General features: G+C 47.3%; 1 protein-coding gene across 1 annotated transcript in view; it reads left to right on the forward strand.

Moving 5' to 3' along the window:
- ATG10 (autophagy related 10) overlaps positions 1-25,563 on the forward strand; it is a 245,121-nt gene that overhangs the window by 142,810 nt on the left and 76,748 nt on the right. The gene's annotated exons all lie outside the window — the stretch shown is intronic.

Here is a 25,563-nt window from a genome sequence, read left to right on the forward strand (position 1 = left end):
TGTGTTTACTGCTGTGCTAGCTATTGCTATCATCCTGTTCCAGTTTCCTCGTTGCCGACCTCTGCTTGTTTCCTGACTTCGCTACCTGCCGCCTGCCTCGGACCCCTGCTTGTTTCCTGACTTCGCTCCCTGCTGTTCCTGCCACTGGGATCCACTTCAGCCGAAGTCCAATCCTTGACAGAATAAACAGGCCCTACCATGGATTCCGCCGGAACAGACCTGGCCCAGGCTCGGACACTGCAGGACTTACAACGTATCATGGTTGGTTTCCAAGAACAACAAGGACACCTTATCAAACGTCTTGGTCACGTGGAAGAACAGGATACCCTCCGGAAAGAACGGGATGCCCGCCAGGTAGAACGTGATGCCCGCTGGGAAGAATGTGTCGTCCGCGCGGAAGGATGTGCCCTCCGCTCAGAGGAACGAGCTGCTGCCGCAGAAGCTGAAAACCGTGAACTACGTGCAGCTTTAATCACCGCATCTGTTCAAAATACTCTGACTGTGCAAACCGCGCCCCGTGTAACCCTTCCGGAAAAATTTGGAGGAAAAAGACAATCTTTTCGGGATTTCCTTAATCAATGCAGACATGTGTTCAAGCTTCAGCCTACCATCTATAATACCAACGAAGCCCAGGTTGGACTGATCATAACCCTGCTCAAGGATGAGGCCCTTGCTTGGGTCTCCCCTATGTTAGAACAGGATAGCCCACTACTAAGGGACCTGGAGGAGTTCATCGATGCCATGAGTCTTATTTTTGATGACCCAAATCGTAGTGCAACCGCTGAGGCAACTCTGAACAATCTTCGTCAAGGAAGACGCTCGGCAGCTGAATATGCCGCTGAATTCCGCAGATGGGTTAACGATACTGAGTGGAATGAGGCCGCGCAGAAATATCATTTTCGGCAGGGTCTCTCGGAGCAAGTTAAAGACGAACTAGCCCGGGTGAAGACCACAGAGAGATTTCAGGACTTTGTCCGTTTATGCATCCAAATTGATCGCAGGCTTACGGAAAGACGATTGGAGAGACAGGGGTTCATGCCAAGCAACCCCGGGTTTAGAGATGTCAGTACCCCAAGACGTTCCAGGGAGACTGAGGAGGAGCCGATGCAAGTAAATACACTGCGGGGACCCATCTGTTCAAAAGGAACAGACGCCGAACAGAAGATCTCTGTTTATATTGCGGAAACGATGGGCACTATCTCGCTGATTGCCCAAACAAGTCCAGGCGGTCTTCTTTCCAGAGCCCTAGAAGAAATCAGCTGCATGCTATTTCAAAAACTATTCTCTCTGCTTCTCAAAGGAAAGATAACCCTCCTTCGCTACACCCTCACCTCCTGGTTCCTATTATCATCGAGGAAGGAACACATCGTTTTTCAACCACAGTAATGGTCGACTCAGGGGCGGCAGGGAATTTTATGGACATAGAATTCGCCAAGAACAATTCGGTATCATTTGTAGCCAAGGAATCGCCAGAAAGGATGGAAGTCGTTGACGGTTCTCCCTTGAGCTCTGGACCTGTTACCCATGAAACCAGTAACTTAACACTAATCATGGAGCCCAATCACCAGGAGAAGATTTCATTTGGTCTCATTCCATCACCTTTGTTTCCAGTGATTCTGGGAATTCCATGGCTCATGATCCATAACCCACTAATCGACTGGAAGACCAAGACATTCACGTTTCCCTCGGAGCACTGTCAGCTAGCCTGTCTACTTAAAACTCCCATACCAGAGTGTGTAGGAATACATAAGATTTCCTCGTCTCAAGAAAATCTTCTGCCGACTCCTTACTCTGAGTTTTTAGATGTGTGTGACAAGAAGAACGCGGATACGCTTCCCCCACATCGCTCTTATGACTGTCCCATTCAATTATTACCGGGTGCTGCTATTCCGTTTGGAAGAATTTATTCCCTCTCAGAACCGGAATTGAAGGTCCTCAATGACTTCCTACAGGAGAACCTATCAAAGGGTTTTATCCGACCCTCTACTTCTCCAGCAGGCGCTGCGCTCTTCTTTGTGGGAAAGAAAGACGGTTCTCTACGCCCCTGTATTGACTATCGGGAACTAAATAAGATAACGGTGAAGAACAGGTACCCATTACCTCTGATTCCTGAACTATTGGAAAGAATTCGGTCAGCCAAAATCTTTACCAAATTAGATCTCAGAGGAGCGTATAATTTGGTCCGCATTCGACCCGTGACGAATGGAAAACAGCCTTCCGAACCCGTTATGGGCACTATGAATATCTGGTGATGCCTTTCGGACTCTGTAATGCCCCTGCTACCTTCCAGCATTTAATCAATGATGTCCTCCGAGAGTTATTGGACCAATTCGTAGTGGCATACCTGGATGACATCCTAGTCTTCTCAGATAACATCATGGATCACCAGAGACATGTCCGAATTGTCCTTGAGCGTCTCCGTAAGTACAAATTATACATCAAGTTAGAAAAATGCGAATTCGAAAAAACCAGCATGCAATTTCTCGGTTACATCATCTCTCCCGAGGGTTTGAGTATGGACCCAGGCAAGATTCAAGCCGTGGTGGAATGGCCAATCCCTCGGAATGAAAAGGACATTCAGAGATTTGTGGGTTTTGCCAATTTCTATAGACGTTTTATTAAAAATTTCTCTGGCATTATTGCCCCAATCACCCAACTCACACGGAAGGAATTCCCCTTCAAATGGTCTCCTAAAGCGGATGCGGCATTCAAACAATTGAAGTCAATTGTTCTATCTGCCCCTATCCTCATCCATCCAAATCCAGAATTACCATTCATCTTGGAAGTGGATGCATCCGACTCCGCTGTTGGTGCCATTCTGTCACAAAGAATTGGACCCAAGATGCTCCTTCATCCATGTGCCTTTTATTCATACCAAATGTCAACAGCTGAACGAAATTATGACATCGGAAACAAAGAACTCTTGGCAATAAAAGCTGCATTCTCTGAGTGGAGACATCTACTGGAGGGGGCCAATCACCCAATTACGGTCTTTACGGATCACAGGAACTTAGAATTCATTCGATCCGCATAGAGACTGTCTGCGCGACAAGCCAGGTGAGCTCTCTTCTTTGCAAGATTTCAGTTCCACATCTCCTACCGCCCTGGCTCCAAGAATGGAAAAGCCGACGCATTGTCACGGTCCTTTCCTAATCCTAATTCAGACAAAGAGCAAGAAGAAACTATTCTTCCAAAAAGAAATTTTTTGGGCGTCAAATTCTCCGCCGATCTCCTCACACGAATAAAGGGAGCCTACTCAAATGACTCTTTTCTTAAAAACCCTCCTCCGGAAGCAGAACTATTTCTATGTGATGGTCTCTGGAACTATAAGGATCGTCTGTTCGTCCCTAAGGAGGTAAAATTAGAGGTGCTCCAATTAATGCACGACTCCCGACCCGCTGGTCACCCAGGTGTCCTCAAGACACAGGAACTGTTGTCTCGCTCTTTTTGGTGGCCTAAATTAGCACAAGATGTTAAAGACTATGTCCTCTCCTGTGAGACTTGTGCTAGGACCAAGACCCCTCGAGCATCACCTGTGGGTTTACTGCAGCCCCTTCCGGTTCCAACTCGTCCTTGGGGGTCCATATCAATGGATTTTATTGTTGACCTGCCCCGATCAAGTGGACATAATACCATCCTGGTAGTGGTGGATCGACTTACAAAGATGGCTCACTTCATTGCAGCACTTAATCTTCCTTCTGCAGACCAGACAGCCAAGTTGATTGTGAAAGAGGTGTTTCGGTTTCACGGGGCTCTTGATGAGATCATATCCGATAGAGGGGTACAATTCACTTCAAAATTTTGGAGGACCTTCTGTTCCTCTCTAGGAATTCGTTTAAATGTATCGTCTGGCTATCATCCACAATCCAATGGCCAGACAGAAAGGACCAATCAGACTTTGGAACAATATTTACGATGTTTTGTTTGTCATCTCCAGGATGACTGGATTGATTTCCTACCATTAGCTGAGTTTCATACAACAATTCACATCATTCTTCGACGCAGAAGAGCCCCTTTTTCTCAAATTATGGATTTCATCCAACCTTTATTCCTCGTTTTCCATCTTCGGGCCCCATTCCGGCAGTTACAGAGAAACTGGAGACTCTGCGAGATATCCAGGAGACCCTCAAAGAGACACTTCGTGAGACTCAAGTAAAGTACAAAAGAGCAGCAGACCAACACCGCAGACCCTCCCCAGAATTTCAAGTCGGGGATAAAGTCTGGCTTTCTACAAGAAATCTACGTCTAAAGGTTCCAACCATTAAATTGGGCCAAAAATATATCGGGCCATTTCGCATCTCAGCACTAATAAATCCAGTGTCCTTCAGATTAGAGCTTCCTGAGACCATCAAAATACACCCTGTGTTTCATTCTTCTCTGCTGAAACCTTTCCGTGAGAATCCGTTTCCTGGACGGAGACTTTCTCCCCCTGAACCCGTCCTCGTGGATAACGAAGAGGAATTCATTGTGGAGAGAATTTTGGATTCCAGGTTACACCGAGGGAAACTACAGTACCTGGTTCACTGGGGGGGCTATGGCCCAGAGGAAAGGTCTTGGGAACCCAGAGATTTTGTACATGCTCCGCGACTAGTCAAAGCTTTTCACTGGAGATATCCAGACAAGCCTAGCAAGGATCGTCCGGAGAATGCTCTTGGGAGGGGGGAGTAATGTCATATTCTCTAGCCTGCTTTTCCCATGCTTGGCCACCGGGACTGCTGCCACTCTCAATGTCTGGTTCTAGCCTGCAGTACCTATACTTGCCCACCGGGAGTGCTGCTGCTAAACTTAGGAACATTCCAGACTCTGATACCTGACACCTCTGCACCTGTGATCCACCTCCCAGCCTGCCTATATAAACCTCCCTTTCCTGTTCCTCTTTGCCTGTTTATACTGGTTCCTTAGCTTCTGCAAGGTTCCTGTGTTTACTGCTGTGCTAGCTATTGCTATCATCCTGTTCCAGTTTCCTCGTTGCCGACCTCTGCTTGTTTCCTGACTTCGCTACCTGCCGCCTGCCTCGGACCCCTGCTTGTTTCCTGACTTCGCTCCCTGCTGTTCCTGCCACTGGGATCCACTTCAGCCGAAGTCCAATCCTTGACATCAACTCTTCCAGCCAGGGCATTATTGGCCAGTAATGCCCTGTTCTTCAGGGATTATTACTTAATTACGACTTAGATTAAGTTCTAATAACATTTTAATTTTGAAATATGTGAAACTCCTAAGGGGCTCACAAACTTATACTCACCACTGTATGGTTGGAACTGCGGGCAATTTGTAAGGCTCTTACAGCAATGCAATGTCACTTAAAAGGCAAGTCAGTCAGGATACAGATTAGACAATATAGTGGTGGCCGCATATACCGTATCAACCATCAGGGTGACACAAGAAGTCCATCCCTGCTTAGAGAAGTCACCAGGTGGACAAAAAACATTATCAACATACACTGGCGACACACTTTATTCGAGCTTGGCTAGTCCCACGAATTCAGGTATACCCGGGTGTATTGAGGTTTGTGACTGTTTTCTGCCCGAGTGCATTGAGTTATTTTCCAGGCAGGGATTGAAGCATTTTATTAACGCTGGGTGCAATACTGCACGGTATATATATATATACTGCATTACAATTCATGAATTTATGCCATCTGGTAGACACGCGAAGCATTGCAGCCTATTAAATCCTAATCATTATCATTTAACAGATCAGCCGCCCATCAGCCAGGCATGAACCCAGGCTGGGAAGGCAAATGCAACGGGGCTTGTCAGAGGTGAGGAGTGGCGCATTCCAGGTATCTGCCAGGTACATACCGGGTATTTGCTCGAATAAAGTGTGTCGGTGCAGTATTAGCTGTTCTCAGCCTCCTGAGAATAGCCGATATTCTCAGCCTCCAGAAAATATGTGCAGGAGAATAGTCTCTCCATTCACCAATATTTCAACAATTAACCCTCAGATGGGATCTGCAAGATATCGATTTAATGGCAAGAAAATCAAATGCCAAACTCAAGGTTTTTCTCCATCTACCAGAGCGATGGCCCGGAAAACACAAAGGCAATGACCTTGAATTGGTACTTCAGGCTAGCATACATCTTCCCTCCTGTACCAATGATTCCACAAGTCCTCAGAAAAATCAAGCAGGACAAAGCAAGCATTGTGGCAATTATTCCTTTTTGGCCAAGAAGGTTCTGGTTTATGGACCTATTAAATATGTCGATAGTCACATTGGATACTACCAAGAAGGGAAGATCTTTTTTTTCCAAGGGCTAATGATGCATCCCAATTGACGTCGACAGCCTCCAGGCTAAAAGGATTATAATTAAACACCGAAGATTATCCCCTTTGATGATAGAAACACTACTTCAGTCCCGTAAAAAAAGCAACTTCCAATATATATGTATATATTCAATGGTATGAAGAAGTATTCACCCCCTACCAATCATGTCACATTTTGTTGAATACAAATAATGTTTGCACAGTTCTTCAAACAAACTTTTTTTTATTCCAAGCGACAAAGCTGTAGTGGTTAAACTCAACACTTATTTGAGGCGGAGGTTAAATGTCAGCAAAGGAAATGTGCAAAATGAAATTTCCTGGTTGCATAAGTATTCAGGCCCTTAAGGCAGTACTTGGTAGAAGCACCTTTTGCAGAAATTACTGCCATGAGTCTATTTTTGAATATGTCTCTACTAGCTTTGCACCGTGGGATAGTGAAATGTTTGCCCATTCTTCACGGGAAAATTAATCTAGTTCTGATAAGTTTGTTTGCAATTGTTGATGCACTGCAATCTTCAAGTCTCACCATAAATGTTCGTTTGGATTTAAGTCAGGACTTTGACTGGGCCACTCAAGAACATTAAGTCTCTTCTCTTCAGATCAGAGTCCTGCAGAAATGTGAATTTCCTCCCCAGTTTCAGAGTTGTGGCCGAACTCAAACAGGTTTCGCCTGTACTTTGCACCATCCATTCTCCCCTCTATCCTGACACGCTTCCCAGTCCCTGCTAAAGTGAAGCATCCCCATAACATGATTTTGCCACCACCATGCTTGGCAGTTGGAATGGTGTTGACTGGGTGATGTGCACAGTGTTGTGCTTGCGTGGGACAACGCTTTGTGTTTAGACCAAAAAGTAAAATTTTTGTCTCGTCTGACCACAAAATCTTTTTACACGTGTCTTCAGTATCATCTACAGGATTTTTCACAAACTGATACTTGATTTATGAGGAGTTTGGTTTTGAGTCATGGTTTATTTCTTGCCACCCGTCCATACAGGCCAGCTTTGTTTAGAGACCGGCTTATTGTTGATGTGTGAACACGGACTCCCATCTCAGACACGGAACTTTGCAGATCTCCAGTCATGGTTGGCTTCAGAATAACATTCTGAACCAGTTTCCTGCTTGTTCGGCTGCTCAGTTTGGGCGGGCGACCTGATCTCGGTGGTATGATACATCTTCCACTTCGTAATGATGGACTTTACTGTGCTGAGAGGGAAAATCAACGCCTTTGAAAGTTTCTGGTACTCTTTTCCTACTCTGTGACTCTCTACCACTTTATTCCTGGCTTGTTTTGAAAGCTCCTTGGTCTTCATGATTGCTTTGTTGGATCACTATGTGAGTTGCAGCTTGAAAGTCTTTATATACCTAAGGGAAATGTTAAACCATTTTGATTACACACAGGCTGAAACAATGTCACTAATTTTCTGACCTTTCAAACCATTAATTTGCACCTTAACTGATTTAGGGCTACCAAAGCAAATTGGTTAAATACTTATGCAACTGAGATGAATCTGTTTTTCCTCTGTAAATCTTGCTTCTTTATATTGTACATTACATGCATTTTCTAACTTTATCATCTTGAAGTAGATTGTAAATGTAAAGTCTAATTCGACAGTTTTGTGTTGTACGCTCAGATGCCAACAAAATGTGAAGAATTTGCAGGTGGATGAATACTTCTGCATACCACTGTATATAGCAAGAACTATAGTGGCGCTCCACAGAATTGGAAGTCTTCGATAAAAGGGGAGCACAGGTCCACGTTCAGAAAAAAGAAAAATTACATACAGTATATAGACACAAAATGAACCATACGTGTCATTTGGTTTTTTTCTGAGCGTGGACCTGCGCTCCCCTTTTGTTGAAGCCTGCACTGCAAACAGAAGAACCACAGGAACTGTTCTTCAATAGGGTTTTGAGCTGCCTTAAGACTTATTTATTCACATGCACTCATTTGCACATTGTTTTGTCACTGAATAGAAGTGATTGGCACTAGCACTTTAACACTTATGTGATTTAGATTAATATTTCTTTTGTTTGTTCACGTATCATTTGCTCTATATGTCATTTTAAGTTAGATTTCATATTTCTGCACTTTAGCACTTTCACAGGAGTGCCTTTTTCCCCACCTTTAATGGTTGCACTCCACAAAATGAGCATATACTTGCTTGGGTGCAAACTGTAAAAGATCAGTAACTAAAGTAAATGGAAAAACTGGCACACCAGAGCTTGTAAAAAATGTATTAGACTATCAACGTTTCGGCTCCCATCTGAGCCTTTCTCAAAACAAAGACATAGGGCCTCATGCAGAGAGCAGCGCTAGATTAAATTGGAGAGTTCAAAAAAATTTAGCTTTATTGGAGAGTTTTTTTCTCCATATGCAGAAAGGGCATAAAACTGCCTTTCTGCATATGGAGAGTTTCAACCAGCGCTATGAGCGCTGTTGAAACTGTTGGGAAAAAAATCGCATTTTTTTTTTTTCTTCTCCCTCTGGCCAGCCTCCTGCCAACTTTTTTTGGCGGAGGTAAATTGAGATTTTCTCTCCATGTTATTGGCGCGATCAGCCACTAGATGGCGATCGCGCCTTTCTGAATAGGGATATTTTTAGAACAGGGGAAATTTAGGTTCCCGCCGGTAGCTCGGCGAGAAACACAGAAAAAAAAAAAAAAATGGCGCTTTTTTTGAAACTCGCCAGTACCTGCAGTTCTACAGGCATTTCTCTCCAATAAATGCCGCTATTCACATTACCGCTGCTCTCTGCATGAGGCCCATAGTGACTAAACAAAACCTTAAATACCCTTCCCCCCACACTGTGCATACCAAAAACATGGGCAAAACAGCTGCCACTCGTCACTAATGAGGTTGCTAGGCAACTACTGTACAGCAAATAAACTAGGTTTGTAAGAATAAATATTTAGGCATTAATTGGAAGTCAAAGAGCAATGTGAAACAAAGTGATAACAAAAAAACAACTTATAATACAATACAATAAAATGTTCCCTGTCTGTGTGTGTAATTAGATACAAAATGTGTGCAATCAGCACTACATGAAACAGTACACAAAGCAGAGCAGGTAATCAATCGTAATCTACAATTGTCTAATCCACCAGCACATGACTTCAAAACAGGTAGAGTTAAGTCAGTCCTGTTCAAATGGTGCAAGGTAAAGCACAGAATCCGTTTTGTGAGGAGACGGGAGGCTGCAACGATGTCCTAACATAATAACTAGGTAGACCCCTGAAGGTACATGATAAAGTTAAATACTCAGGTAAGGCTTAACATGTCCCGCTCAGCAGGAGTAAACAAAATCCCATATGTAAGGGCAAAGTCAGATCACCAATACCTGGATTTTGGACCGAATGTAGAGTGGTGCCACTGGACAATCCTGGAGTCAATGCAGGAGTTGGTATCCTAACGTCCTTGCAGCAAGTGTCAGGTGGACTCAACTTCACGGGGACCCAATCCGGCAATTTAGTAGTTTTGAAACCATGCACATCCCAGTAATCCACAGTCGACACCCTAAGGATAGGGGAATGGTAGGGCAGCCCATGTTGGGCTGATGCGGCTTGCTTTAGATAAATGCTGATACAGTGACTAGTTGTACATTGTAGTTGATGTCCTGTTAATCCTACTCAATATGGCCAGTCTCATGCAGGGATTTTACGTTAATAGACCACCAAACAAGGTTGAACCTATTTAAACAACAGGATTCATAGTCTTCCTAGTACTAGAGGAAATGCAGTATCCTAGTAGAAGAGAATTTACACATTTTAAAATGTAAATCAAAAACAACGGACTGAAGGAAAGATGGTAACAAAAGTATAAGTCCTTGTATACCTACGGTGTTACATCAATAGCAGGGAACCCCAAGGTAGTCGAGAGCCTCACTATGTGTCGTGACACCAAGGCCAAAGACGAAATAATATCATGTGACAACATCTCACATATGTGAGTAGTATGTGAGTTGATTTCTTTGGAATGTGGGGAGAGCAGATATAAACTGAAAAAATGTCCTGGGATTTTACACTCACATGGCCCCAAAGGGTTAACAAGCAATCTTATATCCACTACAAAGGATTCCCCAGGTGTGTTTTCTACTCTGATCTCGGGTTGAGTAACTCACTGGTGAATGATTTGTAAGTACTCTTGTTTTACCCCCCAAAAAGAAAGAGAGCAATAATAGGGCAGAGCGTCGTTTGAAATAAAACAATTTATCAAACACTTAAAAATGTTCACTAATACTTTAAAAGATCTTTAAAGCTTTACTCAACAATAGAGGATGAAAGAGATACAATCTCCCTGCTTGGGGACAAGCTCTCACCGCCGCTGTGCAGACTATCTGATGCCATCTGCGTTGCGTCAAATCTCGTGATAACTGGCTATTACGTCTCCACTGGCTGATGAATCCACATTTCGTTACATACTTTGTCAGGAGTCTTCTATCATAACAATGTTCGAGCTCTCTTATATACCCTACTCAACTACTTGTTTTGTTAAAGGTGTCATGTATTAAATTATACTCATTCTCTTACAGATCTAATTCACTCCCAAATTCCCATGAATACATTTGCATAACTTGGTGCAAACCTGGCTCCGACCGACATACCACATCTTTGACGAAAGATCTCACCGTTAAACCAAAGTAATTCGGTTTTAAAATAAAATTAATACCATCTATTAAAAATTGAGCCTGTATCTTAGGTAAATTGGGATCATTATCCAGAACTTTTTTTTATAGCTTGGCAGCCCTGTTAATGTTTAATAGAGGTGTACAATGAAGCCACATCACTAGTCACTAAATAGTAATATTACTCCATTTCACGTCATCTAATCGAGACAAAATCTGAATTGTGTCTCTCAAATATAATCTAAGATCAACTACATATTTCTGAAGAGAGATATCAATGTATTCAGAAAGATTCTCTGTAAGCAAATCTATTTCCGAAAAACAATCGGTCTTCCTGGGGGCGTTTGTACATTTTTGTGGATCTTTGGCAAGAAATAGAATACCGGTATAATCGGTTTATTTCTCCAAGGATATTTAACTTCATCTTCTGTTAAGATGCCTGGAGATTTACCTTCTAATAACAACATGTGTAATTCCGTCCAAAACATGTGCGTGGGATCTTTGTCAAGTTTCTCAGATGTATTTGCATCTCCTAGAATTCGATTTGTTTCTTGTTTATAATCCAACATATCCATTACAACAACACCTCTCCCCGACCCCCTATGTTTATAACATGGTGCCTTCCTTCACAAATACATACTTTACCTGTATTATTTTAATGTACACATTTCTTGGAGGTACCAGACATTACATAACACATCTTTTTCTATACTAGGTTTATAGATGATATTTTAATTCTCTGACAGGGATCCATTGCTACTATTATGACTATCTCAACACCAACAATTCCCTAGCATTAGCTATCAAATTGACTTTGACCGCTGACAGGAAAGAGATTCACTTTTTGGATGTCAACATTTATGTAACGTCAACTGGCCTGGGTACTAATATATTAAGAAAGGCTACCGATAGCAATACACTCTTTTCATGTAGCTTAAGAAAGGATAATTCCACAACATTTGATGTAGAGCTAGGATCCATGGGGGAACGCTTTCTTGGAAGAGGCAACGATAAGGAGGACGTTTACCACAGTATGCAGCAGGTTCGCATCCTCTACCATGCCCTCACCATTGAAGTGCCCACTGACATCATGAAGTCTAACCATCCTAACGCGCTTTCCCATTGTCACGCGATACGCCCCTCTCTCTGGATCCATCCGTTATGCTATCAAAACCAACTGGCAGATTTTGGCCACAGATAAAACATAACCTGATACTCTACAGGCTATGGTGATTGGGACCTCCTTCACGCATCCGCACAGTGCAAAACAGATCAAAATAAAGCATATTTCAACTTTCGCTACTCAATTTAGTGTGTACTTTATATGATAATTTGCCCATGTGGACTCCACTATGTGGGTAAAACTGTCCGAATGTTTAAAGAGAGGATAGCCTTTCATCGAAAAAACAGATCATTTTAAGAGACCAGAACAACCAGTGGTAGCACAATTCCTCCAGGTTGTCCATCATTTACCTACCCTTAAAGCAGCAATACGGTTAAGTTTTTTTAAACATTTTTTTCTGTTTATTACAGGTTTAAAGCAGGGGGTCTTCAGAACTCAACCCCGTTAATTTCAGCTCCAGGGACCCCCTGCTTGCAGAGATACTTACCTCCATGTTGGTACCGATAACCGTGCAAGCAGTGCAATTGCGTTCCTTAATCTAATGGCGGTGTTTAAATGTCCTGCGTCAGGCTGGCCAATAGGAAGCCGTGACATCATCCGATGCGGCTTCCTATTGCCTGCGTGACCTGGAACTTTAAACTCTGCAGCGATACTGGCACCCCCATGAGGAAGTATCTCTGCAAGCAGGGGTTCCCGTAGCTTAAATTAATGGGATCGGCTCAGGAGAGGAGACCCTTTCTAGACTGGATACATTCATAGAACACTTTAGTACCCCATGGACTTAACAAATATTTATCCTATTACTGCCTCCATCTTCTATTTCAGGGGTGTGCAAACTTTCCCCTCTGCACTCCCCCCCACCCCCCCTCTACTCGCACCACCATCCTTACCATGTCTCTGGTGTCAAATGACGCTGTGGGGTCACGTGACATCACGTTGCCATGGCAACGCAACATCACGTGACCCCGCAGTCTCATTTGACGCCGTGTTGCCATGGCGACGTGTCACCGGAGACAAGGTGAGTGAAGTTACAGAGGCCTCACGCGATCCCCTGGCATGTAATTTAAATGCCTTGGGGAAGAGCGCCGGGCCTCTGCAACCACCGCGCACCCCTGTTGTATTTCATGAATATTGCTCTCTTTAGCCTGCGATCAGAAACTTGACTAGCAACATTTCCTGTGAGTGAGATTGTATGATTTAGAGCACCTTATTTGGCAGAGTTTTGCAGCTGCAAAACTGGGGCTAACCTGGTTTAAAAAATCATCAGGTTTATTTTTTGTTTCCATTGCCCTCAATGGGTTTTTTGCTATGGTAAGTATGGTGCTATTTGGCACTTGTTTTGCAGCCCGGGGAAACATTTATTACATATTATTGGGGAATTAGCTGAACTGTTGGTTCACATGAAAGTACAATGTATGGTAACATTGCTCACATTTGGCAGCACTGTTAACATTCACTTATTAAGCAGTGAAAAAATTTGGACTTGTACAATTAACATTTACTTAATAATAATAATAATAACTTTATTTCATATAGCTTTTTTTCTCCCAATAGGACTCAAAGCACATCACAATGACCGCATAGGGCGTGGTACACAGCACATATGAATTGTTACAGGCACAGGTCCCTGCCCAGATGAGTTTACAATCTTATGATTTTGGTGCCTGCGGCACAGGGAGATAAAGTGACTTGCACAAGGTCACAAGGAGCTGACACCGGAAATTGACCTAGATTCCCCTTATTCAAACAATCTCCATTATTGTTTACAGAGTCATTGCTGGTGGTGTGATATTAAAGATACTAAAACAATCTGTAATAAGACGTGGGAAATTGACGTGGTTTATTCACAAATTAAAAAATAATTATCATTTTTTTGCGAAAAAAAAGTAAAACCAGAAGCTAAAGAATATTAACGTTGGTTGGTTGCTGTTGACAATTTCCCACATGACTCCATGGGAAAGACGGGGGAGGAGAGAATGAGGTGATGTATCAATGCAGTTTTGAAGCAAAATTGACGCACATTGCATCATGTTTGTCTGTGCGTCAATATTGGAAGGTCTTTGCTCCAAGTTTTACGCCCTGTGCATCAGCTTGTGATTTGGGGAGTGTCAAAAGGAGGCGTTAGGAAGGAGTTAAAAGACTCACAGATTATAATAAGATCTACCAACTGTGTCTGTGTGCGTCCATTTTTTCTCATAAAAAATGTGAGGTGGTGTAAAACCTCTCTGGCTAACTATTTGCTTCAAATATAGGAAACACTTTCCCCACATTCAAGCACAAGATGGAGGAATTTGTCAAAACAAGCTTCTATTTGCACTTTATGTTGATACATCGACTCTAATGCTCTTTCAAGTAACAAAGGTTAATTTCCACAGGAATCAAAATAAAGTTATGATTTTACCTCCCTTGGGTGCTTCTTACACATACAGTATTGTGAAGCAGTTTCCCTGCGCTGCAGAACAGATCCGCTTCATTCAAATAAATAGAACTACTCCGGCACAGAGAAGCTGCTTCGCAGCATATTGAATAAGAGTATTGGTGGGCAACAGGCATCTGGCTGACAGAGGCTTCACCTGCGGTTCCCAATTGCTTCCTGGTGCAGAGGGCGCAGGGATGTTGATGTTGCTGCCACATAATATATATATATGTGTAACGGGTTTTCCACCCCACCCAATCTCATATATAGTTTGGGTGAGTAGAACATGTGGTGTTACCGGTGTGGTGCGTATACCTGCAGGCTCACAGGAGGTCTGAGCCTCCCTAGTGAGAGCCTGGGGTGAATCCTCTGGAACGGATCTTCTTTCAGCGCCTCCACCTATGTAGGATTCTATGGACGTGTAGAATGACCCTACATAGGAACCCAATCAGAAACCACACACACAGTGATTATATAATAACTAAGGACTTTACTTATGAACATAGGACATACGTGCATACCACATTAGTAACCAACCTGTGTCCCTCTCTAGAGGAAACACCTATTGCGTCGCGCAGGACGCTTCCCAAACATCAGTGAACCCACCCATTGTCCAAAACCCCACCCAATGTCTCACACTCCCGCAGAGAGGCAATGGGTGACTGCGCAGCCACTATGAACTAATAGGCCTGTTGGTGCACATATAATTCAGAGGTACCTTCCGAGCACTCCGATGCTCGGGCCTGCAACACTCTTCTCAAAGGGTCAGACGTGCGATGCATCCGTCTGATCCTATCCAGGTGAAATTCTCCGTGGACCCCAACGTGGGTCCGAACTCCGTCACTGGAACCGCAGCATCCGCTGAGTCCCTCTCTAACGATACAGCAACGTGACACACCCTGCACTATAGGCCGTCCCTATAGCACAGCATCCTTAAGTGGCTTAAGGGTCAATCTCCTAGGGCATTCGGGGTTGCCTATCCTATATAGGTAGGTCTTGTACCCACCCTACTCATAATACGGGCCCTGGGCCATGGCTCCCCGGATTGGTTACCGCTATGAACCCCCCCAGTTGCCTCGTACTACGCGCAACGCCGCCCTGGGCAATGGCTCCCCGGATTGGTTACCGCTATGAACCCCCCCAGCGCCTCGCCACTCGCAACACGGACCCTGGGCTATGGCTCCCCGGACTGGTTACCGCTATGAACCCCCCAGCTGTCTCGTGCCACTAATTCACCTAAACGCCTGCCGCAACACTCTGCAGACTAACCTCAGCCCCCTTTATCCCTGGCTATTCCCCAGCTCTGACTACCATGAGTGACAGGGACCCTCTCAGAGACTATCCCTGGCAACACTCACTAACCTGAGGGATAAGGGCTAACTTGGACCTTAGGGCCGCTGGCCTAGTGCAGGGAGTCCCCGGCTCCTGCACCCTACCTCCTTCCTTCCTTGGGCTCCTGACTCTGACTGCACGTAGCTCCAGCCCGCCAAATGTATCTATCTCCCTCCAGGGCAATCCTACAGCCCTATTGGCTCCTATCAGGCACCTGGTGCCTGCCTCGCTATGCCCCATGGGAGTTGTAGTCCCATGGAGCCTAAAAGCACATAGGGGCCGCGTGCGCGCCTCTCCTGCGCATGCGCGAGCAGCTAATGGCCGCCTCACTGTCTCCCTACCTCTCGCGCGATTCTTCCTTGCCCCTGAAGTTCCCTCCGCGCATGCGCGAGCTGCTCGGGGGCCTCTGGCTCTTAATATCCCCTGCGCATGCGCAACGCGCAGAGCAATGGCGCCACCCGGATTACCGAGCCGCCGGGACCTTAGCGACGCGACCGCGGCCATAGCAATGGCCCGATCGCATCCCCGGCAACCGGCAACCTGCAGGGGAAGACGCGCTGCTCCCTCCTCGGCCCCCACCCTCCGGAATGGCCGTCGGGTCTGCCGCTTGCCTCCGGCAGCACCCGACATCGCTCCGGGCCACGGAGGTTCCCGGGGGGGTCGCAGGGAGAAAAAGGTGACCTGGCTACACTCTCCCCCTGGTGAAACACCCAACGCCCTCGCTTGGGGAACGACATCACATGGCATAATTTTACACAGTGAAAAATGGCATGGCATAACCCGTACACTTAACAGATCGGCTGCAACATCCATGAAACCTGACACATCACACCCATTATTACCCGAGGCCAGCTGAGTATCAGCTGCTTGCTGAGACCATTTGTGGGATGCCCCTAACTGATCAGATGAGGGTACCTCACTTTTGCGTCCGTGAGCCTCCCCGGGGTGAATCTCTCGGAGAGCACACCCTAAAGCGACAGCTACTGGCTCTTCGCTACTTCCTCCCCCTGGTGGAAGGAGTAGCACAGTGTCTCTGAATTGGGCCTTTACCCGGTCATCCGCGTCAGGGATGCGCTAGACCAGGAGACCAGGACCTTTCCCGCGGTCCACTACCTGAGGAATGGGGTGCTCCTTTTTGAGCTTAAAGGAGGCCAGTCTCCCTGAGTCTCTCTCCACACAGTCTTTGACCCTACAGACTTGCGAGGCTTCCACTGAGAAGCGAGCACTGGACAATGTCTCGGTTTCACCTGGCAGGGGGGAAAGTGTAGACACCTTACCCCTGCGGTGATTCACGGTGGCCAACAGGTCCTCGGGGACGCTGTCAGTTCCCACCTTGGTGGTATCGGGACCTGTCCCCAACTTTTCTGGGACAGTCCACTCACTGACTCGAACTTCGGGAGCGTTGGATCCCAGTCCTGGGACCACTTGTGTCGGAGCGCCCGGGCTCACACTCCTCTCAGGAACCGTAGCTTTGGCCTTCTTCACGGCCACCTCCATCGGAGTCTGTGGGGAACAAGGGGGTTCCTTACCACTTGGCTGGCTGACGATGGGCTTCCCTTCTTCCGGAAGGATCGGCTGCAGACACTGGTCCACTCTCTTCTCTGGACAGCTACCTTCTAATGAGGACACCTCCACCAGGACGCGATGCAGAGGGGAGCCCTTCGCCCGGGCGACCAGACTTAAGGAGCCATCGTGCTCCGCGGTCACCTGGAGGCTCACCCCCAGCACCCCTGGGGCAGTCGACTCACCCTCGTCGTCTGTAGGTACTGGTCCCAAGCCTAGGACCGATGGTACCTCTGTAGTAGGTCGGACTGACCATTGTAGGGCACACGGGCCCACAGCAGGGTCCGCAACATCGGGATACACCTCTTCCAGGGTACACGGACCCACAGCAGACTCTGTATCCTCTGCATCACCGCTGGGGTGGTTCACCGGTAGGCGCATCGCCACCGATGGGACTTCCACCTCTTCCCTGGAAGATATCATGACAGTATCCTCCGCAAGGTAGTCACCAGATCCTTCTGTAATACAGCCAGTGGTTGTGGGTACGAAGCTGGCGTGCTCCGGTACCTCCACTGCAGTCGCGCTCTTCTCCGCCAAGGGTTCACTTGGCTCCTTAGCTGGCTCTGTAGGCTGGGGTACAATAGGCGTCAAGAAAATTGCACCGCAACAATCACATCTGGGCTCCCACGCCAGTGCTCCCCTAGAACAGTCACAGGTGGGGCTAAAGCATTGTGTACACGGCTCCCCATCTACCTCGGTGATCCTGAAGTCTAGTGGCACTTGGGATATGTCGGCTCCCCCGTCATAGGCTTCTTGCAAGCAGGGGCACAGTAGCATAAGGAGATCTATTCCTGGCGCTCGCCAGGGCACATACACATTAAGGTGTATCCACTGACAGTCTATCTCATCCTCATGCATTATCTCATCCTCAGAGATCAGAGTGTCTATCACAGCGTCCACGTATGGTTGAAGATAACCGTGCTTGCTCCCCCTGGTGGAATCTAAAGGAAGGGCACGTTTTACAAGGGAGTGGTTTTCGCTCTGCACTGAGTCACTCACATTACGGGGGCGGGGCTCTGGTTTTCCCGCCAGTCCCGGATGGTTTTCTGCAAAATCATTCTGCGCCTTGGGAGCGGTATCACGTGCACGCATCTCACTTGGAGGAAGTTGCCATGGCGCGGGGTCAGCGTATAATAACGGGTAACCCTCAGGGGGACACCCGGGCATAAATAACGTGGACGGTGACTCGGACGGGCATATATCCCTCGATGATGACACGACAAAAAGCCGCGACCTCCACGAGGATGTGGAAGCTAGCTCTAGGTCTATAAGAAGAGCGTGCTGCCATCCGGGGATTTTACGCATATGCTCATAGATCTCATCTTCAGATATATTGGCGGGAACGCCTTCTAAAGCCACCACACGGCGGGGACTAATATTATTTATCCTCAAGGCCCAGGCGAGGACCTCGTGTCCGGACTTGACAACCATGGTGGACAAAAAAAAATAGGACTTGGACAATTTGAAAAAAAATGGAACAGGGCACCCCAGGTCTATCTCAGCAGCGCCTCCAAATGTAACAGGTTTTCCACCCCACCCAATCTCATATATAGTGTGGGTGAGTAGAACATGTGGTGTTACCGGTGTGGTGCGTATACCTGCAGGCTCACAGGAGGTCTGAGCCTCCGCTAATGAGAGCCTGGGGTGAATCCTCTGGAACGGATCTTCTTTCAGCGCCTCCACCTATGTAGGATTCTATGGACGTGTAGAATGACCCTACATAGGAACCCAATCAGAAACCACACACACAGTGATTATATAATAACTAAGGACTTTACTTATGAACATAGGACATACGTGCATACCACATTAGTAACCAACCTGTGTCCAGCTCTAGAGGAAACACCTATTGCGTCGCGCAGGACGCTTCCCAAACATCAGTGAACCCACCCATTGTCCAAAACCCCACCCAATGTCTCACACTCCCGCAGAGAGGCAATGGGTGACTGCGCAGTCACTATGAACTAATAGGCCTGTTGGTGCACATATAATTCAGAGGTACCTTCCGAGCACTCCGATGCTCGGGCCTGCAACACTCTTCTCAAAGGGTCAGACGTGCGATGCATCCGTCTGATCCTATCCAGGTGATATTCTCCGTGGACCCCAACGTGGGTCCGAACTCCGTCACTGGAACCGCAGCATCCGCTGAGTCCCTCTCTAACGATACAGCAACGTGACACACCCTGCACTATAGGCCGTCCCTATAGCACAGCATCCTTAAGTGGCTTAAGGGTCAATCTCCTAGGGCATTCGGGGTTGCCTATCCTATATAGGTAGGTCTTGTACCCACCCTACTCATAATACGGGCCCTGGGCCATGGCTCCCCGGATTGGTTACCGCTATGAACCCCCCCAGTTGCCTCGTACTACGCGCAACGCCGCCCTGGGCAATGGCTCCCCGGATTGGTTACCGCTATGAACCCCCCCAGCGCCTCGCCATTCGCAACACGGACCCTGGGCTATGGCTCCCCGGACTGGTTACCGCTATGAACCCCCCAGCTGTCTCGTGCCACTAATTCACCTAAACGCCTGCCGCAACACTCTGCAGACTAACCTCAGCCCCCTTTATCCCTGGCTATTCCCCAGCTCTGACTACCATGAGTGACAGGGTCCCTCTCAGAGACTATCCCTGGCAACACTCACTAACCTGAGGGATAAGGGCTAACTTGGACCTTAGGGCCGCTGGCCTAGTGCAGGGAGTCCCCGGCTCCTGCACCCTACCTCCTTCCTTCCTTGGGCTCCTGACTCTGACTGCACGTAGCTCCAGCCCGCCAAATGTATCTATCTCCCTCCAGGGCAATCCTACAGCCCTATTGGCTCCTATCAGGCACCTGGTGCCTGCCTCGCTATGCCCCATGGGAGTTGTAGTCCCATGGAGCCTAAAAGCACATAGGGACCGCGTGCGCGCCTCTCCTGCGCATGCGCGAGCAGCTAATGGCCGCCTCACTGTCTCCCTACCTCTCGCACGATTCTTCCTTGCCCCTGAAGTTCCCTCCGCGCATGCGCGAGCTGCTCGGGGGCCTCTGGCTCTTAATATCCCCTGCGCATGCGCAACGCGCAGAGCAATGGCGCCGCCCGGATTACCGAGCCGCCGGGACCTTAGCGACGCGACCGCGGCCATAGCAACGGCCCGATCGCATCCCCGGCAACCGGCAACCTGCAGGGGAAGACGCGCTGCTCCCTCCTCGGCCTCCACCCTCCGGAATGGCCGTCGGGTCTGCCGCTTGCCTCCGGCAGCACCCGACATCGCTCCGGGCCACGGAGGTTCCCGGGGGGGTCGCAGGGAGAAAAAGGTGACCTGGCTACATATGCATAGCCGGTATAACCAACCCCACACTGATGAGACCCATTAAGGTCGAAACAGCTGTCTGTGGGTGGGTTTACTGGCTATGCACCTTAACCATGGCTGTGCTCAATGCTGTGACCATACAGCAAGCTTAAGCCTATAGGGAACCATGTTAAAAATGGGTTTGAAGCAAAAGGTTGCACTGTGCTCATTTGCATGTAATTTCCCAGAATCCCTTGCTGCAGTGGAAGTGCTATGTGCTGGGTGATAATGGTGAAAGGCGGGGTTGCAGACCTTTCTAAGGCCTCGGACAAATTTAGTGCTTGCTGGCGGAAGCGTGCTGACGCGCGCTCCCGCTCAGCACTGAGCCCCTACAGCCGCAATTAGAGCGGCTTTAGTAGGGGCTCACCTGCGCTTCCTCGCGCTTGCGGAAGCGCAGGTCTTAGGGGAATTTAAAATTCCCCCGCTTGCCGACGCGACAGGCCGGTCACGTGAGCGGTTCGCCCAATGAGGGCGAACCTGCTCCGTGACGTCACTGGCCTGCCCCCGGCCAGTGACGCGCCCGCCCCCGGCCCGCCCCCTGACGGCCCGCTGACGGCGCGTGCGGTAAGCAACCGCAAGGCCAGGGAAAGGACCCGCTTTCCCTAAGCCTCAGCGCGCCTCAGCGAGCAAGCAGGGAGCATGGACTCAGCCTAAGACATGCAAATGAGCATACAGTAATATTTCCATTTGATATATATATATATATATATATATATATATATATATATATGTATGTAGCCAGGTCTCCCCAGCCTGTCAGCACCCCCCTCACCTTGCTGACGATCGCGGGTGCAGCCGAGTCAAATGGCGGCCCCGCGCGGCGATCGCAGGGGTGAGGGCGGTCAGGCCCCGGCTCGGGGGTTGCCGGGGACGCGTGCGGCCGGTTGCCAAGGCCGCACGCGCGTCACAGGGCTCCTGGCGCCGGGCGGTGAGGGCGCCGCCATGTTGCGCCAGTTCGCGCATGCGCAGTAAGCCCCCGGCGGCCCGACAGAGTCGCGCATGCGCAGAAGGTACCCTAGAGCCAGGGAACAGTTGCGTGAGGGCAGGGACCGTACAGGAGAGGTTGCGGCGGCCATTAGGGATTCGCGCAGGCGCATGGAAGGCGCGCACGCGGCCCCAATGTAATTGCAGCCTCCACGGGACTACAACTCCCATGAGGCTTAGGGCCAAGCACACCAGGTGCCTTAGTGTGGCCAATGAGGGCCAAGGATCTCTAGAGGGAGAAAGGAGATACATTGTTTGGGCTGCAGCAACGCAGTCAGTTGGAGCAGCGGAGCAGAAGGGGAAGGAAGGGTGCAGGGAGCGAGTGAAGCTCCTGCATCGCGTAAGGTCCCCCCTCTCCCAGGTAGGCCCCAACTCCCCACCAGGTTAGTGGGTAATTGATAAGGGACGGCCCCAGTTAGGGACTCTGCCCTTAGTGTGAGTGCTGTCTTGTCAGAGTCAAGGCTGTCAGTGCTGTGAGGTCTGACAGGCAGGCCCAGTGTTGTGCAGCACGTTTGCTGCACGTACCAAGTAGGTGGCAGTGTGTTACTGCAAGTACTAGGTGCTAGTTAGTTAGAGTCAGGACCGGGAAGAGCTAGGGGGGCGAGATAGGCCAGTTAACCCCTTAGGTCCCAGGTAGGTCCTCACTCCCCAGTTTGTGGTGCTACAGGGACAGGCCCTAGGTTAGGGACCGTGTCATGTAGTGCCAGTGTTAGATAGGGATCAGCGGATGCTGCAGTTCCAGTGAAGAGGTCTGGGTGTAAGTCGATACCCAGAGATCAGAGACTATCTCCAGGGTGGGATCGCCCCTGACGGACCCCAAGCAAGGATTCACCGGACCGGATCAGACGGGATCCAGAACGACTGATCCTTTGTGAAGTTGTTGCTGCTCCGATCACCGGAGTGCTCAGCAGGTACTATACATATACAAGTGCACCAACGGGCCCTTAGTATAATAGTGACTGCGCAGTCACCCATTGCCTCTCTGCAAGAGTGCGGGACATTGGGTGGGGTTTCTATGGACACTGGGTGGGATCACCTGGTGTTGGGAGAGCGTCCTGTGCGACGCAGTAGTGTCTCCTCTAGAGAGGGACACATGTTATTGGGTGTGATGTTATAACTCTGTGATGTTATGAGTATAATTGTTATGTAAGAGATATCATTTGTTCATTCAGTAAACCTGTTATCCATAATACTGGTGTATGTGGTTTCTGGGTGGGTTCCTATGTTAGGGTCATTCTACATTCCCATAGAATCCTACATAGGTGGAGGCGCTGAAACCGAGAACGTTCCAGAGGATTCACCCCAGGCTCTCACTAGCGGAGGCTCACGCCTCCTGTGAGACTGACAGGTATACGCACCACACCTGGTAACACTATATGTTCTACGCACCCACACCAGATCTGCGATTGGGGGGGGGGGGGGAATACCCGTTACATATATATATATATATATATATATATATATATATATATATATATATATATATATAGCCAATAAAGAACATCACTTGTGAGCACATTCACATGTCTTAAACAAGTCTGCAACCCTGCCTTTCACCACTATCACCTAGCATACATTGCTTCAACTGCAGCAAGGAATTCTGGGAAATGACAGAACCCTTATAAGCAAATGGTCTGCTGTTCACACAGCTTTTAAGCACATCATGGGATCTCATCAGTGTGAGGTTGGTTGTACTGGCTTTGCAATTTTCAAGCTGGGTAGGTTTACTGTGTGTGCGTGCGTGCGTGCGTGCGTGCGTGCGTGCGTGCGTGCGTGCTTTTTTTTTTTTTTTTTAGATCTGTTTGATTTCTGTTGTTACAAACAGACATGTCATTTTTGTCTACATATAAATTTGACAAAAGGGATATGAATTCACCATAGGCCACCATGTCCATTTTGCTTCTAAATATATGCATATAACAATTAGTGCATGAACATGCTAGTAATTGCTCAGTAGATGTATGTTACAACAAAGAAAAATTGAAAAAATAGAAAGCTCTGGCTACAAAAAATTAGCACCGAACCCCCCAGAAAATTCGAACGATAAATGCCATAAACATGGGAGCCCTTCATATAATTAGTATTCACCATAAGCAGTTAATCACCACCGAAGAGCTCCCAGAGACAAAACAAGTTGTTTAGCTTGTCAGCATCTGGGAGACCGGAGGTGTTGAAACATGACTTCTTGTATCTGGGGCTGGGTATTGTAGACTGTAGATGCACGTAGTAAGCTTCTGTCTCTGTATTATGTGCCAACAGCTCCACTTACAGTACACTTTAGTAATTGTTCCCTCAAGTATCATTGCTGCTCATAAACATTCCCTCCTACAGCTAGAGAACTTTGGTTCTTACCAATAACCACCTTTTCAATGTGCAAGCGAGACTCCCAGTGGGGACTTATAACATTAATGTTTACACATATATTTAATTATAGAGATCTGGGGGCCAAAGAATGTGGCAGGGTAGATGCAGCCAAATAGTGCAGCACAAGCTACCTCTGGCAATTGTTATTGCAGGTGTACACTGATATAATAGCATTTTTACATACTACAATGTTAAATAAACAGCCAAAAAAAGCTGTAGTTTGTGTTATGATTACCACAAATCTGACCATTTAACCAATGGCCAAGCAATAACCCAAATGCACCAACAAACTTAGCATTTTGCTTGGTGGAAGTTTGCTAATATTTATGTAGAATCCTATCTCTTTATAGATGTGTTTTTCTATTTATGTGGTTATCTTTGTGGGGGAAATTGTATAATTGTATGCAATGAATAATGTATCAGACATTGGGCCAATGCTTAAAACACATATTTGGCGGGTGAGTACTTGTGAGAGATCTCATTGTCAGACATTTATGATCTTGGGTAAATCACTTAAACTGTAATCTCTACAGGACAAGCATAATCTCTCCAATCAGAAATACTAGCCAATTTTGGGAAATACAAAATATTTTGTCTCCTCTCGTCATTATTGTTAATCCAAGTAAGAATGTGTACAACGTTATTGGTACTTGTACAATGTCAAAATATGAAATATGATAGTTTATTTAATTTAAAGAGTTAATTTTTGTTTGTAAGTGTGATAGTAAAGGGCTCTGTGGGCTGCCCCTGTATTCCTTTGACTACATGTAATTTGGGGGAATATGTATCAATTGTTGGGGGGGGGGGAAATCTGGTGCAAATTGCATCATTTTTACTTTTGCGGCAATGTGCTCTACTGTCAATGTATCAAAGCGCTTTGCGACATGTTTTTTGCTCCAATGTGTTCTACTTGGACCAGTGTGTGTTTTGGGGAGTAGCTGTAGGATGAGTTAAGGGAGGAGATAGTGAAATATTATATTAAGGTCTATCAATATTTCTCCCTATAACTTGTGCTGTTTTTCTGTCGCGTTGTTTTGAATAAAGCCGCCAAGTATAGGTGACATCTACTTCTACACCGAAATTATCTGCTGAAATGTAAGATGCAAGTATATATACACAAACACACACACACACACACACACACACACACACACACACACACACACACACACACACACCAAAAAGTTCCAGAAAAATGTCTTGGTGACGTCACTTGGGAGGGTTTGTGTAAGTTGCGTCAGCCATATTGTGGTTGGCGCAGCCACATACATATAGACTGTGTAAGGCAGCGGCCATCTTGAGGTTGGCTCTGCAGGAAGAGTAGGTCCTGGCGATTTTCTCTGTGGACTGGAGGCGGCGTTCTCAGTCCTGACCAGAGCCAGCGAAGGGAGAGGTAGTCAAGCCCCCTGGACTTGGCCAGACCCGTTCCCCTTAGACCCCAGCTAGTTTCCCCTACACGATAGTGGAGTATTGTAGGGCTGTCCAATAGTAAGGGACCTGTCCTTTATGTGTGTGTGGTGTGTGGTGTGTGAACGAACCAGCGACGCAGACGGAACCGCAGCAGAGCAT

This window comes from Ascaphus truei, chromosome 1, assembly GCF_040206685.1.
Source record: "Ascaphus truei isolate aAscTru1 chromosome 1, aAscTru1.hap1, whole genome shotgun sequence".
Taxonomy (NCBI): domain Eukaryota; kingdom Metazoa; phylum Chordata; class Amphibia; order Anura; family Ascaphidae; genus Ascaphus; species Ascaphus truei.